Below are 23,656 nucleotides of genomic sequence, written 5' to 3'. Positions count from 1 at the left end.
GTGAAACTGTCTCTATAATCAAGATCATAAACATATCACCTCATCCCCTAGCCCCACCTTTCTCCATAGGCAACCACTGATCTCCTTTCTGCCACTGTAGATTATTTTGCATTTTCTAGAATTCTATGCAAATGGAATTCTACAGTCTATACGTTTTAATCTTGCCTCTTCATTCAGCATAATTACTTTGAGTTCATTCACATTGTAGTATATATCAATAATTCATCTATTTTTATTTTGAGTAGTATTCCATTGTATGGATGTACCACAATTTGTTTATGTAGTCAACTGTTGATAAACATTGGGGTTGTTTCCAGTTTGGAACTATATGGTGTGACTATTCATATACCACTTTTTTATGGATTTTGCTTTCATTTCTTTTGAGTAAATACCTAGGAGTGGGATGGCTGGATTATATGATGGTATATATTTTAAGATTTTAAGAAACTGCCACTATTTTCCAAGGTGGTTATACCATTTTACATTCCTACTTTCGGAGTATAGGAGTTTCAATTCCTTCACATTTGGTAGGATCAATGTATCTGTTCCTATGGCTGCTGAAACAAATTACCATGAACTTGGTGACTTAAAGCAACAGAATGTATTCTTTCACAGTTCTAGAGGCCAGAAGTTCAAAATCGGTATCACTGGGCTGAACTCAGGGTGTTAGTGAGGCCACACTCCTTCTGGAGGCTCTAAGGAGAATCTGTTCCTTGCCTCTTCCAGCTTCTGGTAGTTGCCGGCATTCCTTGATTTGTGGCCTCATCATTCCAGTCTCTGCTTCTGTGGTTACATGGCCTCCTCTTCTGTCTGCGAAATCTCCCTCTGCCTCTCTCATAAAAACATTTGTGATGGTAGCATTTAGGGTCCACCTGTATAATCTCCTTATCTCAAGATCCTTAACTCATCACCTCTTCAAAGATAACCGCCACCACCCTCCCCCACTCCCACACACACCTTTTTTTTTTTTTTTTTTGCCATGTAAGGTTCTGTGGATTAGGACGTGGATATCTTTGGACAGTGGGCATTTCTAACAGGTTTGTAGTAGTATCACATTATGGTTTTAATTTGCATTTCCCTAATGGCTAGTGATGTTGAGCATCTTTTCATGGTTTATTTATATCTGTATATCTTCTTTGGTGGAATATATGTTCAAATCTTTGCCCATTTCTAAATTGGATTATTTGTGTGGTTGTATGTTGTTGTTTTTTAGTTTGAGAGTTCTGTATATATTCTGCATACAACTTCTTTATCAGATATATAATTTGTAGCATTTCTTCCAGGTTGTGGCTTGTCTTTCATTCTCTTAGCAGTGGCTTCATTAATAGTATTTCTTGATTTGTAACATGAGCCACCCTTTTTAGAAATCTCCCTCTGCCTCTCTAATAAAAACTTTCTACACTGAGCCAGCTTAAGGGCATGGACTGTAAGTTATTTCCTCTGTGACTAGGCACCCAGTACAATGCCTGATACATAGGAAATCTTCATTTAATATTTATTTTCCTTCTCCTCCCTTCACTACTTTTTCTTTTCATAAGGTCATATTTAAAAAGCAAAATTTGTCATATTAACCTAATTTCAGTGTAGAATACATAGTATGTAACTTATTTTATTTTTTATTGAGATATAATTCACAAGCCATAAAACTTACCCTTTTAAAGTGTACAGTTTAGTGATTGTTAGTATAGTCATAATATTGGATCATTGTCACCACTTTCTAATTCCAGAACATTTCATCACCCCAAAGAGAAACTCCATATCCATTAGAAGTCACACTCTATTCCCTGTGGCTCCCCTTTCCCGTCCCTGACAACCACTAATCTACTTTCTTTCTCTACTTGTAGCCTATTTCAGACATCTTACCTTATAATAGACAAATATGCAAATTGACCGCACCTTCGCTACGCCCAAGCCACGCCCACCAACCAAGCCACGCCCATCAACCACGCCCACCAGGAAACCATTGCAGGGACGCTGGGGTGCGGAGGAGCCCAAGGCCCGGAAAGCCGCCCGGGGCTTTCCGGGCCTTGGGCGCCAGCCAGGTGCCTGCTCCAATCGAAGGAGCGAGCCGACCTGGGGGGTCGGCTCGCTCCTGCAATCTGGTCGCAGGGACGCTGGGTGCAGCCGAGCCCAAGGCCACCGCCCAGGGCCAAGCCGGGACCCTGAAAGAAGGTAGAAGGCGGTGGCCACAGCCAAGGCCTGGGTCCCCGGTGCCGGCAGAAAACTGGTGCAGGCAGCCAGGTGAATGAAGGTCTATTGCACGAATCTTCGTGCAAACGGGCTACTAGTTTAGTATAAATGAAGTCCTGTGATCTGCCATCTGCAAGCTGAAGACCCAAGAACACCAGTGGTGTAGTTCAATCTAAGAACAAAGGCTTGAGAACCAAGGGAATTAATGGTGCAATTCTCACTCCAAGGGCAGGAGAAGATAATTGTTTTAGCTCATGCAGTCAGGCAAGAAAGCAAATTCTCCCTTCCTTCACCTTCTTGTTCTTTTCAGGCCCTCTGTGGATTAGCTGATGCCCACATATATTGAGAAGGGCACTCTGCTTTACTCAGTCTGCCAATTCAAATGCCATTCTCACCTGGGAACTTTCAAAGGTGCATCCAGAAATAAATAGTTAGCCAAAGATCTAGGAAGCCCATGATCCAGTCAAGTTGACACATAAAATTAGCCTTCATAAAGATCATCGATGTTGTATCATGAATTGGTACATCATTCCTTGTTATGATTAAATAATACTTCATTATGCGAATATACCACACTTTGTTTATTCATTCCTCAGTTGATGGACATTTAGGTTGTTTCAACTTTTTATCTACTATTTATAATAATGCTACGAACATTCCAGTCAGATTTTTTTGCTTTAACATATGATTTTAATTCTCTGGGTATATACCTAGAAATGAAATTTTGAGGTCATACAGTAATACTGTGTTAAACATTTTAAGAACTTCATACTGTTTTTGAAAGCATCTGTACTATTTTACATTACCACCAATAATGCTTAAGGGTTCCAATTTCTCCACATTCTCTCCAGCAATTACTATTACCTGTCTTTTTTATTATGGCCATCCTAATGGGTAGGAAATGGTTTTGATTTGCATTTCCCTAGTGACTAATCAATCAATAGCTGATTTAAAGTCTTTGTCTAGTGATTTCAACATCTGGGCCTCCCCAAGGTTAGTTCCAATTAATTGCCCCCCCCCACCATGTTTATGCACCATACTTTCTCGTTTCTTTGCACATCTTGTAATTTTTGTTGCAAACTGGACATTTAAATATCAAATTTTGACAACTATGGAAATCAGATTTTCCCCTTCCCAGGGTTTATTGATGTTCCTGTTTGTTATTATTTGTTTGTTTTAGCAACTTTTCTGAATGATAATTTGTGTGTTCTTGGTCATGTGTGTCTGCTGAAGTCTCTGCTCAGTTAGCTTAGTGGTCAGGTAACAATTGGGCAAAGATCTCCTTAAATGCCTGGAACCTGTAAGTCTCCCAGTCTTTGCCAAGGGGCTCTGTATGTGTGTTGAGTCATGCCTTCAACACTCCATCAGAAAGTTTAAAACTCTGCCTTTGCCTTCACTTTCTACTTGCACAGATCCTCAAGGTCATCCAGGTATGAGAGCTTAGGGCATTCTCAGGTCTTTGCTTACCATGTGTGCAAAACATCGTAGGCATATATAACCCTATGCATGCATTTGATCATCTAGATTCCTAGGAATATGTCACAGCTTTTCAAAGCCCTTTTGGACATCTTATTCTCCATCTTTTTCTTTTCAGCCTTTGGCTAGCCTATTGCTTATCCCAACTTTCTCCATCACCCCTAGCAGCCACAAAGTTAAACAATTGACACTAATTGTTTTGACAAACACCCCTGAGGAAAAGGCTTTCCCCACTAGATTAGCTCCACTTTGAGTCATCCTATGTAATAAAAGCCTAATATGCTAAGTGTCTGACCATTCCTTCTACCGTTTGACCAGTTGCTATAACGCACACTGACTACTAGTGGGCAGATGCTCCAACCCAGGGGTCCTCAAACTTTTTAAACAGGGGGCCAGTTCACTGTCCCTCAGACCGTTGGAGGGCCGGACTATAGTTTAAAAAAAACTATGAACAAATTCCTATGCACAGTGCACATATCTTATTTTGAAGTAAAAAAAACAAAACGGCAAAAACACCCGCATGTGGCCCTTGGGCCGTAGTTTGAGGACGCCTGCTCCAACCGGTAGATTAGCTTGCTGCTGGTGTCTGGCCAATTGGGACTGGGTGAGATGGACCAGACATGCCCTGGAGCCCTCCCACAGTCCCTCTCTGACCCCATTCGTGCACCTGTGGGGTACCTCGGCCTGGCCTGCACCCTCTCGCAATACGGGACCCCTTGGGGGATGTCAGAGAGCCAGTTTCGGCCTGATCCCCGCAGGCCAGGCCAAGGGACGAATCTGTGCACTGGGTCTCTACTATCAAATAAAGATAGCCTTGTAAGTATGGTCTTATAGGGAACCACCAGACAAGTCAAAGTGTGGCAATTCTCTGGGAACAAGGCTTTGAAGGAGGTCAGCTCCATTCTGCAACCGCCAGTGGCTGCTGTATTTCCCATTTTCAACATGATTACAAGCTGTCGGTTTTCAAGGTTACCATGGAGCTAGAGAGAGGAGAGGAGAATAGGACAAGTTAAAATGCCACAAATCTCACTCCTTTTTACTGAGATTTAGCCGTTGTTGTTGTGTTGTTGTTTTTCAATTAACACTCCCCAGATTGCTGCAAGCATTTGGTTAATATCTAGAGTTCCGAAATAGTTGACTCTAATGATGTTTGCCAGTTTTATTACTTTTATGAGAATTTTTCTACTCTGCCATTTTCTCTCACTCCTCTATACTTTAAGGAGACACATTTTGCCTCTTAAATGGTGTGTCCATTACCATATTTTTGCATTGCTAACGTACTCATTCTTGAGACTCAGCTCAGGGGTCACTTCCTTGAGCAATGGAACACTTTCCAAAAATTAAATCTGACACAGAGCTAATTAAGTGAATCAAATGCTATCTCAGCTGCTCTTGTTCAATGAATGAGTGAGAACTGGATCCATGCCAGATCAGCAATCACTTTTCCCAGTTCCCCGCTACTTTTCACAGTAGCCCTTGAAGCACTGTCTCTGAGAGCCTGAGGCTCTACAGATCATAGCATGTAACACCAAGCTAGAAGAATGCTTGGTGAAATTTTTTAAAATCAGATTCAAGTGGTAGGCAGTCAATTGGGCTAGATAGCATCTAGATAGCTTCTAACCAGAAATTATATGTTTTCTTGAATGAAAAGGCTGAAAAGTTACTCTGATGGTTCACTAACAAGGCCATAATACTTTCTAGAAAGTTGTAGAAATGTATAAAGTACAGATATATGCTCCCAAAATAATAGCCACTACATATTAGAAATATGAATAAAATGAAAATTTTCTTAATTTATTATAAAGACTGCTCTGGAGAAATGTTGGCTAAATGAATTCTGAAGACCATTGGCAGAGGTATATTGATACTACCATTGCTTTGGGTCACATCTTAACTTTTCAAATTTGGACCATTAATATGAATGTACCTGAACATCCCCTGGGACATGTGAGCCCTATTTTGGAGACCATAGCACTATTTTTTTTAAGTGGGCTGTAATGTTATTTCTAAGTGAATTTATAGCATTTTTAAAATACAAATTTTTAAAAATTGGTCATTATTTGATTTTATATAATTTATTATAGAACACTAGAGGCCCGGTGCACAAATTTCATGCACGGGGGGAGGGGTGTCTCTCAGCCCAACCTGCACCCTCTCCAACCTGCACCCATCCCTTGGGGGATGTCCAACTGCCTGTTTAGGCCCGATCCATGGGAGGGCAGTCAGACATCCCTTTCACCATCTAGGACTGCTGGCTCCCAACTGCTCGCCTGCCTGCCTTCCTGATTGCCCCTAACCACTCTGCCTGCCAGCCTGATCACCCCCTAACCACTCCCCTGCCAGCCCGATCAACGCCTAACTGCCCTCCCCTGATACCCCGGTCACCCCCAAATGCCCTCCCTTGCATATTCCCTCTTTATTAGATAGGGTTTTTCTTTAGCATATTGGACAGTCCTAACTGGTTTGGCTCAGTGGATGGAGCATTGGCCTGCAGAATCAAAGGTCCCAGGTTCGATTCTGGTCAAGGGCATGTACCTTGGTTGGGGGCACATACCCAGTGGGGAGTGTGCAGGAGGCAGCTGATCGATGTTTCTCTCTCATAGATGTTTCTAGCTCTCTATCCCTTTCCCTTCCTCTCTGTAAAAAATCAATAAAATATATATTATAAAAAAAGAAACATTTAAGATTCCTCCATATCTGCCTGGCTGGTGTGACTCAATGGTTGAGACCCCAGGCTGCCACCGCTGGAAGGGGATCGGGCCCTGGCCAGGCTGAGACCCCAGCCCAGGCTGCCGCCTCAGCCCAGCCAGGCTGAGACCCCTGCCCAGGCTGCCATCTCAGCCTGGCTGGGGATAGCCCTGTGGGAGTGCACGGCTCCAGCCCAGGCTGCCTTCCCTGGCCTGAAGATAGTGTGGTGGGGGTGCACCGCCCTGCCGGCCTGAGACCCCAGCCCAGGCTGCTGCCGCTGGCTGGGTGATCATGCAGTGGGGGTGCCCGGCCCTGCAGGCATGAGACCCCAGCCCAGGCAGCCGCCGCGGCCAGGGGATCATGCGGCTTGGGTGCCAGGCCCTGCAGATCTGAGACCCCAGCCCAAGGTGTCCTCACGGCCGGTCTGAGGCCCCAGCCCAAGCCGCCGCTGCTTGCCAGCGATCGCGCGGCTTGGGGGCGGGGCCCTGCTGGTCTGAGACCCCAGCCCAAGCCGCCGCGGCGCCGCCATCTTGTGGCCATGGGCACCGCCATTTTGTCGCGGAGTGACGGTTAATTTGCATATTACTCTTTATTAGATAGGATAACACATTCATAGACTGGTATAATGTGTTGTGGAGAGAAAAAACCTGTTGACAAAGTAATACCAATAAATAGAATTGGTTATGGTCCTACTAATATTTCCAGCAGGCCTATTCATATACTATGTAGATGAAAGAACCAAAAAAAAAAAAAAAGTCAGTTTATGGGATTGTTATAAAAGACACTTACTCATATCTAAAGTTCTAAAGGAGAGCAAGGAGAAACTGAGATTGACCAATTATCCTGTAAAGTTTGTCATTAGCCTCGGTAACTCAAGAGAGAATAAAAGCTCTTCTCCTCAAAAGGAATATTTTTGCTTAAATAGTTTGAACAATTTCATCGCTATTTCAATTAGTAGTATCCATAAAATCATTTAAGTGAGAAATTTTTAAATTAGAACTTCTGAGACATTCAAGAAAAAGATAAATTTCAAAGCAAAATGAAAATTGGTTTCATGACCAGTTTTTAAGTAACTTTATATTTTTAAGTAGTTTAAGACTCACAAGAAATTGCAAAAATAGTTCAGAGGTTTCCATGTACCATTCATGCAGCTATATAATGGCTTACATAGCCATTATGCGTGTCAAAACTAGATTTGCATAACTCAACTACTCATCCATGTTGGGCATATAAAAGCATCAGGTTGCTGGAGAGCAAAATAAAGGATTTGTGAACGGTGACATGTCTTTGGAACTCTGGGTATGCTGTAGGTTCCCCTTATGTCTTATCTAGAAGTGACTGCAGATCTATAACAGATGGGTATTTTCTGTTATTTCTAAGAGGCCCAATAGTCTAAAAAAAAAAATTAGAGGGGGGAGAAAGCACTTAAGATAACCATATGGGGTTTTGGTTTGGTTTTGGTTGTTTATTTTTGTAAAGATTGGCAATTTTTACCATTCTCCAATTCAAGGAGAGTATTCAACAACAACAACAAATTTTTGTTCCCAGGTAACTGAAATATAAGACAAAATTTCTTTCTCCTTAAATCTCTCACGAGTACATCTGGCCAAGCTCTTGAGTGCATCTTTTATGTCTACTTTTGAAGCTCTCTCTTCCTAGTTTCATTTTATCAAAATTGTCATTGAAATTTACTTTAGAAAAAAAAAAGGAACTGCAGTCATATTTTTTTCTGTCTGAACACAGACCAAATGCCTGCAGGTCTGTACCAGGAGAAATGATGCTTTTTCAGTGAGCTCTCCTTCATCCTCACCTCACATGGCCGGTCCACCTCTACCAACTAAGCATCATGCACGCCCTCCCCGCTCAGCTGAACCTCTTCCTTTGCTTCACCTTTTCAGGTTTGGATTATATCTAGGACTTTTAAGTGTCCTTCAAATCTTAGACTTGACCCACTGACAGTGGGGCATGTTCAATTCAAAATCCAATGCCTTCACCTCATTCCTTTAGGAGAAAATACTCACTTTTTTCTTATATTAATGTTGTTGATTTTGTTTTCATTTCATCTCTGTATTTCCCACTTTACCTCACAGAGCACCTTGAACATAAAAGGAATTCAATGAATGTCTACTGAATGGATGGATTCCTTCCATGAAGAAAGGAGCCAAGAGAATGACTAATGAAGGTAATTAGCCAGGTAATTAAAAAACATTTTTTTCTAATATTTGGAAATTGCACCAAGAGTTTTTGTTAATTATACAGATAATTACTTTAATATACCACATTGCTCTCCTTCATGTGTGGGACTCTTTTGTAAGTCTGTATTTATATATACTTACAGTCTTACAAAAAGTAGATAGCCCCAGTTGGATTTTTTTAAAAAAACTTTATTCATAGAAAATATATAAATGAATATAAAAGATACTATTACCAGTATTATTTCTTGGACCAAGGAAAGGGAATTGTTAGATCAGTGGGGTCAGTGGACTTATACTTTTTACTATACATGTTTCTACCTTGTTTTAATTTTTTTATGTGTGAGTATTGCTTTTCAATATTAATTTTTAAGATTATATAAACTAATCAGGAAATTAAGCATAGGCACTGTGGTCTTGAGCTTTTGAGCTTGCATCCTTCATTGATTCATAGGGGATATAAAATCAAATGCTCCAGGGCACAGGTAGGTCATGTAAGTAAGCAAATTGTACTGCAGATGGATTGTGACCAAAAAAAAAAGTGCCTGCCCAGCCAGCATGGCTCAGTGGTTGAGCGTCGAACTATGAACCAGAGGTCATGGTTCAGTTCCTGGTCAGGGCATATGCCCGGGTTGCAGGCTTGATCCCCAGTGTGGGTTGTACAGGAGGCAGCCAATCTGATCAATGATTCTCATTATTAATGTTTCTATCTCTCTCTTCCTCTCCCTTCCTCTCTGAAATTATATATATATATATCATATATATATGTATATATGTATATATATATACACACACGCACACACACATACACACACACACACATATATATACATGTAAATATATATGTGTGTATATATATATGTATGTGTGTGTGTGTGTGTATATATATATATATAATTTTTTAAAGTGCATGTCCTGTCTAAGTGGCCAGGTACTATCTCATTCTGGCCAATTGTGCAGGAATATAGGTCCTGTGCTTTCAGATCTCCCAATTGCAAAAGCAGTTAAAAGTCTGGAGATTATGTAGTGAAATTTCTAGATTTTTAAAATGAAAGCAATTGATTTAAAGCCAAACATGTCTATGGCTCATATCCAAGCTGAGCATCACCAGTGTATAAACTCTGACTTAAGTAGCAGTCTAGAGTACTTTGCTTGTTTCTTTAAAAAAAATTTTTTTGAAAATATTTCAAGAAATCGACTCACCCCTTGCCTGTTTTTCTCCTAGCCAAAATATCAGTCAATATTTCAGAACCTACAAAGGGCTTCAGGTATACCCATGATGACTAAGCAGTAGGACCCAGAAACTGTCAAGCCTCTGCAAACTTGTAAACTGATTCCCAATCAGCACAGCCTTCTGGGGCCAGGCACAGAGAAGATCTTGGGCATAGTAGCAGTGTTTCCTGAGAAGGCTGTGACGGCCAAGAATTGAATGCAGTTAACAGAAAATAATCAATTGGTGTCAGAGAGAAGTCTTCAAACCCTAGAGTTGTAGCCAATTAGATTATAAAGTCTAAAATAGTCATGAAGGCCAAATTTAGGATATGCCTAATGTGATGTTTGGATATGAGCAGGGGTCAAGACAAGTAAAAAGCATTTGTTTATTCCAACATAAGAAATATACATAACATAATATATAAAAATATATACATAATATATAAAAACATATTATATATTTTATGTTTATATACACATATAAATGTAGAAATACACATACATACAGATATATAGGTAAGGAGATAAATGGAGTCCCTCCCAACTTGAGGCCTAGCATTCAAGATTGAGCCATAAAGGAGTCAGAATAGCCCAATGGAGTCTTACTTTCCAGTTAAATCATTTGTAACTCCATTCAATAAACACCACAAAGATAGTGTAGTTACCTGGCAAATGAATTCTGTCAAACCACTTGCTTGGTTAAGGTATCATGCCAAGTAGTATTTTCCCCTTCCATGTGATATATCTGCCATGCCACTTACCAGCATTCACCATTGAAAACTTAGCTGAAAAAATAAGAAATAAATGAACATTAACCAACAAAAGTCCTCAAAGCATCCAAAATCACCCTCACAAAGCCAGGCCGTAGGGATCACAAGGCTGGTTACAGGGCACCTCTCCCTCCACACAGCACACATTGATCTACCTGGCACACAACACTAAGCTGATGGGCTCTCTGGTCCTTCATTAAAGTGATTTGGAAGCAGCAAATAAACACAACACAGTCCCTTGTAGGCCCTTCATTCATTTATCAAGTGATAAATATGAGTACAAACTGGAAGCAAAACACAGCTAAAACTATCAGTCAGCTGCCTGACAAGAACAGAGAAGACACACACCCTGAAGAGGTGACACAGACTTAAAATAACATCTCAGTTTGAAGATGCAAGGATAGGAATAAAGCTCCGGAGAGCATCACTCTGTATGCACAACAAAGCTCCTACTCATCCTGGTTGACAGCGGCCACTCAGAGCCAGGATGCTGAGTCCCATTGCTCTCAAGTGGTTGGGTGAACTTAGACAAGTAGCTTAACTTAACTTGGGTTTCCTCATCTAAAAATAAGAAATCTATATGCCTCAGAGGGTTGTGAGGAGGCAGAGTTAGCACTTGTAAAGTAAATCTTAGAAGGGTTCCAGTCACATAAAAAATACTCAATAAGATTGTCTATGGATAAGGATACTGTTATCATCATGAAAAAGAGTAGATTAAGCTCAGGATAATCTAATAAGGCAGGAAGTAAAAAATGTAGGAAAGACCTCCCAAAATTATTAAAACAAAGCATTTTGGTTTTGTGGAGTGCTAATTTGTTAGCTACCTAGAAAATTCATGTGAAATACTTCATTGATGAGCACGTCAGCACAGCTCAACAGTGTTCTGTGGAGCCAGAAGCAGATTGCCTTACTTGAGTCTCAGCTCTGTCAGCTACTAGTATAAGTGTGTGTGGGTCCTCTCATCTGTAAAATTAACATAAAAGTACAATTGGTATTAGAACTACATTATGATTTTTGTGGGCCCTATATACATTTGCCTTCATGGGCCCCTTCTTCCATAAAATAATATTAAAAATTGACTACACCGGTATAAAGACAAATACAGTCCAGGCTGAGTTCCTTATTATATAGTCATTGTTATTATACTAATTTTTTCTCCTGACTTTAAAGAAATTAAAACTTGTTTTCCCCAGGCCCTAGGCACTATGCCTCCTGGATAAGTCAGCCCTGATTGTTATGAGTACTCAATTAATTAGTGTTTGTAAGGCACCTGGAACAGTGCCTGACACCACAGTAAGCACTATAGGGGCGTTTGTTAAATAAATAAAAATGTCAGGTGTCAGACAAGCCAGATGTTACTTCCTTCCAAGCTTGCTCCCTGCTTCCCCTGCCAGCTGATAAGCAGCTTCTGTTTCAAAGTATAGTTAAAAACTTTCCTCTCTCTAAGCTGTAGTTAGCAGTAGTAACTCTGAGCCTATAAAGGCTCCAGAGGAATAAATTAAGAGCACAAATTGTGTTTAATTAAATTCCATCTTGTTAAAAAATAAGCAGAGGGCTGAGCATTGTTTGCACCTCTTTCCAACTCAGCACAACTTCAGAGGCGCCGAGCAAGACGTGCTGGGAGGTTGTGGCATCCCAAATGGGGAGAATTTGCTGCCTGGTTCCTGCCTTCATGAGCAGGAGCAATAGCCCGCCCGTATCAGTATCCCCATTATACACTGAGTGGCCAGATTGTTATGATCTCTGAACGCATAATAATCTGGCCACTCAGTGTATATCCGATATAATAAAAGGCTAATATGCAAATTGTCCCCTCGACCAGGAGTTCAACCAGCAGGCAGGCCGGCCAACCGCCCATGTCCCCTTCCCCTGGCCAGGCTGGCTGGACCCCACCCATGCACGAATTCATGCACCGGGCCTCTAATATGTATATATACTGAGTGGCCAGATTATTATGCGTTCAGAGATCATAATAATCTGGCCGCTCAGTGTAGATATCTGAAGACGCCAAACTTAAGAGAGAAAGTAAAAGGTGATTTTTTTTTCTCCCCTGCAGATTATAATACATTTTTTAAAAAGAATGTTATAAGATATGGCAGTCATTCTTTTCACATTAAATGCAGAACAGATAACTGAATTTTCATTATGGTAATTCTTTCCATCATATAGGAAAGCTAAAAGACAAATTCAGCGTCAGGTAAATGTGTAACTGCCTTTATTCCCCCTCTCAAGGACTAACATGGGTTTAGAACATAGGCAACACTGCTCAGCCTCATTTTTGGCCATATGAGTCAGATGGACCCTCACCCAGGTATAAACAAGATTGAAGCGCCAGCCACTATTTAAACTTGGATTTAGATCACCCTAGCCAGGCATACATCTTGATTTCCACTTCCTTGTCTTCCTCTCCTCTCCCCTGCTTCAAACCTGTGTCTCATTGCCTAGATGTGGCCTTTATATTTGCTCTTCACCCGTGGACTTGCTGTTCACCCTTACTCCCCGCTGTGTTCAAGCGTCAGGCCAGCTCACGCCTTGCACAGTCATTAGCTATCCCTCTCACCAGTGTTGGCTACATGTGTGGGGCCCAGTACAAAGTGCAAATGTGGAAAAAGCAGAAGAAAAAGCTTTCTTCCTTCTTTTCTTTTTCAATTTATTTTTATTGTTGAAAGATTATGGATGTCCCCTTTGTTTGTGTTATGTGTTCCCCCCACCCCCGCATTAACCTCTTCTACCCTGTATTCACCCCTCCCAGGCCTTCACCACTCTATTGTCTGTGTCCATGGGTTATGCATATCTATATATATATATAAGCCTAAGCAACCATCTGACCACCTGACCGGTAGCTATGATGCACACTGACCACCAAGGGGCAGATGCTCAATGCAGGAGCTGCCAAGCTGCGGTGACTTGGCAGCTGTGGTTCTCAGGTGACGCACCCAGAACCAGAGAGGAGGGAGCCCGATTCTGGGGTGCATCACCCGAGAACTGCTCTCTTGCAATCTGGGACCCCTTGGGGGATGTCAGAGAGCCGGTTTCGGCCTGATCCCCACAAGCTAGGCTGAGGGACCCCACCAGTGCACAAATCCGTGCACCGGGCCTCTAGAATGCATATAAGTTCCCTGGTTAATCACTGCCTTCCCCCTCCCACCCCCGCTTTTCTTCTGAAATTCGTCAGTCTGTTCCATGCTTCTATGTCTCTGGTTCTATTTTGTTCATCAGTTTATTTTGTTCATTAGATTCCACATATGAGTGAGATCATGTGATACTTATCTTTTTCTGACTTGCTTATTTTGTGGCATCTCTCTTGACTAGTCATGGTGTTTCGCATTTGCTGTTTGGTGTTGCTTGAGGATAATTGAGGGACCAGTGAGACTCAGTCTCACAACTCAACAGGAGACACATGTGCAGCATGAGCATGGCTGGCTCCAGCCCTTCTTTCCATACCCAGGCCCACCAGGGGCCCAGGGCACCAGTGGTTGCTGGAGGGCACAGGGGAGCTGGGGGCTGAAAGCAGGAAGCAGGAGCTGGTGAAAACCGAGACTGCTTCTGAGTTGAGGCCTCAAGTCCCTGGTTTATGCTCCACTGTCCCATCTGACTTCACTTATTAAACACAAATTCAAAAATAAAATGATTAAACATTTCAGAATGTCAATCACAGAGCATTCAACTTCAAGCATGGGATTTTTCTGAGCTGAGGGCCCTGTGCAACTGCACTGCATATATGCTCATGAAGCATGGGCCCTGCCTGCCACCGTTGAGTTCTTACTCCACACCCAGGACCTCATAGTCTAATCCCCACAGGCCTCTCAGCCAGTGCCCTGGTCTTCTGTGCGGGAAGCTGGTCCAGACACAAATGATGTCAACTCATGACCCGAATTCCAAAATTCAGTCAAGTCATTCCTGTGCCTCTTGCTTTACTCTGTGTGTCTGGCTTCCCTGGATCCACGTGCTCAGCGTGAACGAGCACGTCAACACAAGAAATGATGAGCTGCGCTTTCCTCCTGCTGGTCTCTGCTTCCCTTTCCAGAAGCATTTCCAAGTGTCTGAGCTCCTAAGAGGAGTGTTGGACCAGATCCCAACACATACATGAAACTAACAGGACACCCTTCATCCAAGACCCTTTTCCTTTTGTCCCTCCTTACCTTTCTCAAGCTCCATCCTCTTACTCATATTTCAAGTGAGACTGTGTTGAGTACAGGGAGTCACTGTTTATTATTAAAAGAGGCATTCTGACCCAGCCATGACAAGATAGAGAATCAAACAAATCCCACTGTAATGTTCTCAAAGCGATCGGATAGTGTGTATAGATTTTATAGGCACCAGCCATGTGCTTCTGGCTGCCAGCACCCAGATTAAATTTCTCTGCTACCAGTAAGTATCAGAGAGATCTTGTGCCAGTTCTCTGGAGAAATTAAAACAAGATGTACTCAGAGCAGATATATCATATCTATTTCAGATGAATTGATAGTTGCTTTATCTGGAGCATTTAAAAAAAATCTATTAGGCTCAAAAGAGTTGGAGTTTAAATATGAACAGTATGGTTGTCCATAGCTAATGCAGTCCCTGCCTTATCCTTTTATCAGTCATATCATATGATATTGTATCACTTGTCCCTTCATACCATAGTTTCAAAATGAAAAAGACCTTAAAATCATCTTACCTACTCATTTCATTTTACAGATGAGGAAACAGGCCCAGAGATGTTAAGCCCAGGGTCACACACAGGGGGCTAGGTAGTGTTGAGAGCAGAGTTGAAACTGGCTTCTGACCTCCTGCCTGCCCTGCCCTGATTCTATAGCACAATGACGCAAAGAAATCCAAAAAAATATAGGAAATGTCATTTGGATGTTTATATAAAAATTTTTTTTTAAAAAAAACCTACAAACTGGAGAACTCATTTAAACGTGGCAACACAAAAACATCATTGCTCTTATTTTATTAAAAAGCATTTGCACATTTACTTATATGCATAATTACAAATGAATACTTCTTAGTATTTGAGCTTATCCAGAATCTTGCTTGTTTGTTCCTTTCCAGGATCCCACGTAATACTTTTATGGGGCCAGTGAAAGCCTGGTGTAACTTTTGATAACCATGTACTCAAATTACTTTCACTAAGTATGACTTTGGCAGAAATGACCAAAATAAGGTTGGATTTAATTTACATCATCTATGTTGCGTTAAATGTTAAAGAAGGGGTTGGGTAATGGCCATAGCGATGGGCGTTGCTGACTGAGACGTGGCCTGGGGTGCAGGCACAGTGGGCTGCCTCATCCTGACCCAGTTGCTATGCCCAAGAGAAAGAGGTGACTCCCGTTCCAGGCCCACGATACCTGCTCTGGCTGAACCACCAAGGAGAATGATGCCAATTGGGGTGCAGCTGTGATGAAGTCTGGAGAGGTCTGGAATGCCATTGCCCATCATGTTCAGCAGGAAGAAATTCCTCTGTGGCTTATAAGCCTCCCAGTTTCCAGCAGAGGAAGCTCTTCCTGCTCTGAGGAGCCTTTGACAGCAGAGAGGCCCTGGAGGAGGGTATCCATGAGAGGATTGTTTGCAGAAAAAAAGAAAAGAAAAGCAAGAAGCACAAAGAACACCCAGACAGGGCTAAAGATTCAGAGCACCCTGTGGTATTTGGCCTCCTTTGTTTGCCTGAGGACATAGTGAATGCCCCCCTCACCCACCTCCATGTGAAGGCCTGCCTGCCTGACCTGTCATTGACACGGATGCCTTTTGGACAAGTTAGTATGGAAGATAGCACATGCCAGATGCCTGTCTATCTTACTATGTTTCCCATCACCCAGAAGCAGCTGGCCCAATAGAATGATAGACTAGCCCATTGAAAACTAGGTGACAGTGCCCGAAAAGACAATATCCTAAAAGCATGGGGTTCTACTTTATAGGATACAGCATATGCTTACATCAGTAACCAATGTTTGGTGCTCTTTCATCCATAGTCAGCATGCAGGGTCCAGGCATCAATGGGTGGATGAGGGGATGGCTCCTCTCACGATTACATCTACTAACCTTCTTGCAAATTGTTGCATCCCACCACTGCAATAGTGATCTGTACTGGTTTTGAAGGAAGAATAATTCATTTTGGGTATGCACCAATGTTTTCATTGAAACAGCCACCTGGTCATTTGGGGATCCTCATGTCCCTCAACCAACAGGTAAAGAAGAAGATTACTCTACAGGCTGGGATGATTTATTCTGATTACCAAGAACCAATTGTATTGCTATTAAAAAATGAAGGTAGGATCACAGAACTCGGGGATTCTCTGGGGCACTTCCATGGCCAATAACAAAAGTTAATGGAAAACTTCAGCAACCAAAAAAAATGCAGAACCATTGAGGATTCAGACACTTCTGAATTCATTCTAACATTCATTCAGGAATGAATATTTGGGCTACCTCACCACGTAAAGAACTAGCTCAGGCTCTGACTGAGAGCATAGAAAACTTGGAATAGGACAGTTACAGAATGTGTGTCTGGGTATGTGTGTTTAAAGCAGGGTAAAATTTTCTGAAAAGACCAGATGATAAATATTTTAGGCTTTGAGGGCCATATGATCTTTGTTACAAGTATTTACCTCTGCCATTGTAGCCTGAAAGCAGCCATAGATATTATGTAAATTAATGGGTGTGGCTGTGTTTTAATAAACTTTTATTTTAAAATTTGGATTTGACCCGTGGGTTGGAGTTTGTTGACCCCTAATTTACACTAAATTTGTATTTCTTCTTCTTGCCCTCACTATCTATATATATAAAAGCCTAAGTAACCGTCGCAACCAAAACAACCGAACGGACGACCGAACAGGCTGGGTGGGGCAACCAGGCCGGCAGGGGGGTTAGTGAGGGACAACCAAATGACTGAGCAGCGGGCTGCATGGGGCAACCAGGCCAGCAGGGGCGTTAGTGAGGGATGACCAAACGACTGAACAGAGGCCTACATGGGGCGACCAGGCTGGCAGGGGGGGGAAGTTAGGGGCGACCAGGCCAGCAGGGCGGGTAGTTGGAGGTGACCAGGCTGGCAGGGGGGGCAGTTGGTGGTGACCAGGCCATCAGGGGGGGCAGTTAGGGGTGATCAGGCAGGCAGGTGAGCAGTTAGGAGCCAGTGGTCCCAGATTGTGAGAGGGATGTCCGACTGCCAGTTTAGGCCCGATCCCTTTGGGGCCTAAAGCAGCAGTCAGACATCCCCTGAGGGGTCCCAGATTGGAGAGGGTGCAGACTGGGCTGAGGGGGAACCCCCCCCCCCCCCCCGTGCATGAATTTCATGCACTGGGCCTCTAGTTTTACATAAGACAATGTAGTCTTTCAGTAATAGAATGTTGTGATGGGATTTTAAACCCGAGAACAACTAAGATAACTGGAAGCTGAATGATATGACTGTCTCCCATAGGTAGATACAGTGATCGCTGAGGGCTGTTGGGACATTAAGATACAGTGCAATGAAGAACGTCTTCATTTGTGTAAAGGAAGTTGCACTTTGTCAGGCAGCAGCCTGAAGTTGTTTTCCGTGCGTGGAAGTCCATAGGGAAGCAAGGTGTCTGTGAATGCTGAGTAGCCAGATGAGTGGACAGTTAAGTAATTGTTTCCCAGCATCAAACACACCCTTTCATACTGCTCTGTGATTCTGAGGCTGGGAAACTGCAACCCTCAGTCCTCCTTTATCAACTGGATCCCGATAGCTGGCACTAGAGGGAGACTTCAAGGCTGGAGGAAGAAGGGAGTGCTCCTCCCGGGTACCTTCTGTTCCCTTTGTCTCACTGTTCTTGTCGGCACCATCCTAGCAATGGATTTCACCCCAGCAGCCGCAGCAGGTTGTTCTGGTAGCAACATTTGATTCTGGTTTGCATTTTTCCAACACTCGCAGAACCAGCACCATTACCTCTCCTGGGGACCCCAGCACCCACAGTCAGTTACCCTCCTCAGCGGTCTGGGTCTCACCCCACAGGAGCCGCCTTCAAGCTCCTGAGACAACAGTACAGCTGAGCAGCGCCCTTTCTCAGAGGTCTGAGTTTCAGCTTGGCAGGGCCCCTTCTCAAGCTCCAAACCTTACCAATCCCAAACTCTTCCATCCACTCCCCAGTTCTAGGGTGGTAGCTGCTTCCTAGGATTGCTACTGTCTTAGTATTTCCCTTTTGAAAAGACTTTTTCTTCAATACAGATACATGAAATAGGTAAATAACTGAACCAAGGCCACACAATGAGTGTAAGACAGGGACAGGGCTTAAACCCAGGTCTTTCCAGTTGCAAAGCCCTTGCTCTTTTAGACACGGCACAGTTGTTCAGGGTGAAGGCAGATCTAGTCAACTGCTCTCTGGCCTCCTCCAGCAAAAGGACTGGTGTCCAAGCCAGGTGAGCTATGTGAGTGCGCGGGCGAGCACAGCTGGCAGCTTGAAGAGAATATGTGACACTGGACCCAAGTTAGTTCTATTCCAAGCACTCAAGGAGCCTGCAGACATGATCGGAGATACTGCAGTAATCTCCAGAAAACCATGGAGCGCTGCCAGAATACTGGAGACTGTTAAAGATGTTTCCCTTATCTAAAGTACATATACAGTTATTTAGTCTTGACATTAATCTCCAGCAGAAATCTAGGATGTACTTGTAAAACTAACTGTTTCCCAAGAACAGGCATATGAAACAACTGGGCTCATTTACTTACATCAAGTCCACTGTGATATGCTCGTGGGTGAAATGGTGAACTGAGGAGTGGATTCGGATCACAAGTTTGGTTGTAAATATGCTTGTTTGGCGATAAGGGCAAGGTTTGGGGCAGTTTGGTGCCTGGGCTAGACCCAGCAGACAGATTTCAAAAGGAAGAGCTGAATCTTCATCATCACTGCCCGCAGCTGCAAGAAGGCAGCTGGGCTCCTCCTGGGCCTCCCAGGGAAAACCTGAGGTAGAATGAGGCCCCAAGGATGAGGTCATCAAAGTCATCCTGAGGAATGAAGGTGAGGCAGACCTGGGGATGCTAACTAGAGACTGAGATCAATCTAGCAAGCCTCGCAGTCAAGCGCTACTTCCTAAGGGAGGACCCCAGGTTTCCTTTTGCATCTCTGTTTCCAAGTGGCCTGTCTGCCCAGCAATGGAGATTGAGATGGCGACTGTTGTGGTCATGTATTGGTTTTGCCTCCAGCATTCATTCCTCCTCCTCTGGCAGCGGTTCCTTGATCTTTCTTTGCAGGAACACCCTTTGCTTCACTGGCTACATTCTATGTGGACATCAAGAAGTTCCACGCCACCCAGCATGGGGTCGGCATGGGACCCAAGCTGGGCCATTCTTACTATCTGAATCTTGGTCAGCGGGGCCAAAGCCTGAAAACAAAAGCAGCACCTTGAAAAAAACTGTTCTTTAGTTCCTGCTATTTAGTCCCCAAAGCTGCCTCTTACTCTGCTTTCTCCAGACCTGATTCTTCTACTCTTCCTTCAATTTTCTGAGCTACCCAATTTTGCTCAAATAGACCCATTTTTGTCCAGGGATTTTGTTCATTCATTCGCTTACTTGCATCCAAGGAATCCTCCCTAATAACACAAGCTGTGTTAGTACAGGAAAATCTAAGGGTTTTCAAACTTTACAGGACTCTCATATGGGAAAAAGTCCGTGTTCGTGTTCTGTATTGTTTCTGATTGCACATACTCCCAGGAGGGGTACGGGATAGCAGACTGAAACTTCTGTGTGTTCAGGCACTGAGTTCATTTTCTTCATCACTGCATTCAAAATTCCCAGCACAGTGCCTGGCAAAGTAGGTACTAAATAAATATCAACTGCAGGAGTAAATGGAAATAGAGAAAGAACGTTCCAACCATTAATTAAGTTATGGAACTGCTACACTGTGAGGTAGTGAGCTCCTTGTCACTGAAGAGATTTAAATAGAGCCTACATCACTCAGGATGACAAAAAAAAAAAAAAAGATTCATGCATTGAGTAGGTGGTTTCCAAAAAGCATTCCAATTCTTGCTTTGTAATTTCATATTTATTTATATTTGCTCTTAGAAAATATTTTGTAAAATGAGAGTAGAAGACTGTTTACATTAAGATAATGTATAGAGCACAGACTAAACGGTTGGAACAAAAAATATATAATAATTTTTTAAGGTTAGGAGAGCATTTCTGCACATGCCCATTTAAAAAAGCCAGCAAAAGCTGTAGCAGGAGATGGAAACCATTGCTGGACTTGTTTGCAATGACCTACACTTGATCTATTTTTAGTCTCAAGGAACGTGAAATAAGAAAATGGATAGTTTGGTTGCCATGGTTATTTCCATCCACTGGCTTATCTCACCACCCATTTCCCATCATTACTAATAACCCAGTTTCCCGGAGCGATATCTTAGGAGACTATAACCCAGGCTCTCTATGGAGTGGTTTCCCCTGGTGCCACCCTCATCCGGCCACTTTCCACAGCTCCCCTCTGTCCTGCCCGTTTTTAGCATACGGCTCGGGGGTGAGAATGCCCAGCCTAAGGCCACCACGACCTTTCAGTGCAGGTGAGTCTTGTGCGTGGTCACAACCAATTAGGGGTCTGAATGGCTCGTGTGTTCCTGAACCTTGAGAAATACATCTTTCCCTGAGTTGCCAGGGCGAAACGCAGCTGAGGTGATAGTACTATTATCTATAATGTTGATTTCCCTTATTTTAGAAGTAGCACACATTGACAGGGGAGGCAGGTGGGATTTGAAAAAACACAGTCTGGAGAATATGCTATCTTGTGAAACTGAGCTAGCCAGCTGTCTTATTGCTGTGGATTTCTTTAGTAGCTAACAAAGACGGTACCGCGGCTTTCAGCAGAAGCCCAGGAGACGGAAGGAATCCGTCTGGAGCCTCTGCAGAGACACTCGTTTGTGGGGAATGAGCCCCCTTGGTAAATCCTGGTCTGTATTACAGCAGACTGTGGAAGCTGGACTTTCTATAGACTCCCAATTTTTTAAAAAGGTTCTGCTGGTGTCACGCATCTGAACACTAGGTGGCAGCCTTGCCTTTTGTGTCACCAGTCAAAGCCATTTTATAAAATCATAATTAAGGAGATAAACCATCAATTCTAACTCTTTTCTCTCGCACAGTTTTAATATTGGCATCCGGATATAACAAACAGCCAAAGTCCATCCTGAAAGTCAGGCCTAAATCAGGAGCGTTAAATGTGTATATAGACTTTTTTTTTTTTTTTTTTTTTTTGCAGTACAGTATTCATTTGTACGCCTGCAGGCTCACAAAGCTGTTACACTTCCCACGCCTCCCTGGGTGTGGACATTTGCAGGTTAAATGCCTGTTCCAGGAACAGGGGTGTTCTGTGGTGAGGAAGAGACAAGGTCCTTGCGTTTGTGGAGCTTGTATTGAAGTGGAAGAGGCAGACACTAGTAAATGAAAATAATTTCAGATTGTAATTGCAATGAAAAAAATGAGGACATAATGTACTAGAGACGGAGCATGAGGGAAGGGGAGGTGGTCAGCAAAGACCTCTGAGGAGCTGGTATGTGACCCGAAGCTCAACTGAGGAGAAGGAGCCAGCAGGGCCAAGAGCGGGGGGAGAGGGGTCCAGGTGGAGGGCAGAGCACTTTGTGCAGCAGCCCCGGGTGGGGACAAGCTATGGGTGTTCAAAAATGGAAAGAAGCGAGTGTGGCTGGAGCACGGGAAGGGGCGGGAAGAGCAGGACTACATGGGGCTGGAAAATCACCAGGGTCAGACCATGTAAGGACAGCTGGCCAAGGAAGGGGACAGACTGTTCATCGAGCTCAGCAGAAGGCACTGGAGGAAGGGTGAGAAGGGCAAAGGGACCACGGAGGATGTATTACGCTCCTGACAGCACTCGCAGTGGACTGACTAGAAGAATAGCAGATTCAGTAGACATGGCTCCCACCCTAGGACCTCCCACCCCAGCACAGACCTCGGAGGCACAGCACGCCCCAGTGAAAGCATCCTTTCGAGTATGGATCTCTGCAGCACGCATCCATTTTCCTCTGAGAACGTATTTTAACCCACAAACCTCCTTTCTGCCAGAAAGAAAAACAAAAGAGAATTTTCCCACGATGATATGTACGCATCAAGTCGAGGTGCTAGGACACCCGAGTTCTGCATGGCTCTCTTTGCCTGGTACCTAACCACGAAGCTTTGCGATAAATCGTGGTGGCAACAAGTTGATAGGAGAGGGTCTATTTCATTGGTCGGCAAACTCATTAGTCAACAGAGCCAAATATCAACAGTACAACGATTGAAATTTCTTTTGAGAGCCAAATTTTTTAAACTTAAACTTCTTCTAACGCCACTTCTTCAAAATAGACTCGCCCAGGCTGTGGTATTTTGTGGAAGAGCCACACTCAAGGGGCCAAAGAGCCGCATGTGGCTCACGAGCCTCAGTTTGCCGACCACGGGTCTATTTAGTGCACCGACAGGCACTAAATGGACCCATGCTCCAGACCCACTAGCTTCTTTCTATTTTTTATTTTAGTCAAAAGGCAAACATTCTAAAACACATGCCGCCTTGCTCAGCGAGGCCCAAGACTTTTCTTTCGATATAACCACATCCAGGCCTGTGTATGGGCTACTTTGCCCGCTGAACTTCAAGGCATGGCACTGAGCAGAGTCTTGGGAGGCTGTGAGCAGCATGGGGTGGGAGGAGGCTCTGCCCCAGCCATATAAACCCAAGACAAAGTGCAGGACTGCGTTTTCCTGCCAACTGTACACGTGCAGACACACACAGCATTAAGCTGCCCTTGTATCACGTTTCCCCACCTCCTGAGGTTGCGCTGGGTCAGAGTCATCAACAGAGAAGCTGGCCCATGTAAGTAACATAAATGAGGAGTCATATCTAGTGGGGACATGCCCCAACGAAAGGAGACAGCCACTCCCAGCTCCAGGCAACTGATGTCATGCAAGAATGTGGGTCCTGATGTCATCAGATTTCCTAATTTTTCTAGAAAAACTAGAAATCCAGATTTTTTTAATGTAATTAAAAATTCCTTGATGGCCAAATAAGTCCTGTCTATGGGTCTTACATGGTTTGTCGGCCACCCATTTGTAAACTCCACTTTAGTCATTTATTCACTTTCCGATATTTACTATGAAAATTTTTTGCATTGAAAGTTGAAATAATTTTACAATGGACACTCTGCATACCTAGATTCTAT

The 23,656-nt window shown here is 43.4% G+C and overlaps 1 long non-coding RNA gene across 1 annotated transcript in view; it reads left to right on the top strand.

Moving 5' to 3' along the window:
• The window catches only part of LOC114232589 (uncharacterized), a 75,742-nt gene that overhangs the window by 34,099 nt on the left and 17,987 nt on the right, over positions 1–23,656 (top strand). The window contains exon 2 of the long non-coding RNA XR_008555832.1: positions 8,445–8,548. This is a non-coding gene — a long non-coding RNA (uncharacterized LOC114232589). The remainder of the gene's footprint in view (positions 1–8,444; positions 8,549–23,656) is intronic.

Source organism: Eptesicus fuscus, chromosome 4 (genome assembly GCF_027574615.1).
Source record: "Eptesicus fuscus isolate TK198812 chromosome 4, DD_ASM_mEF_20220401, whole genome shotgun sequence".
NCBI classification, from domain to species: Eukaryota; Metazoa; Chordata; class Mammalia; order Chiroptera; family Vespertilionidae; genus Eptesicus; species Eptesicus fuscus.
The sequence above is the reverse complement of the archived record's forward strand: the minus strand, read 5'-3'. Positions and strand labels throughout refer to the sequence as shown.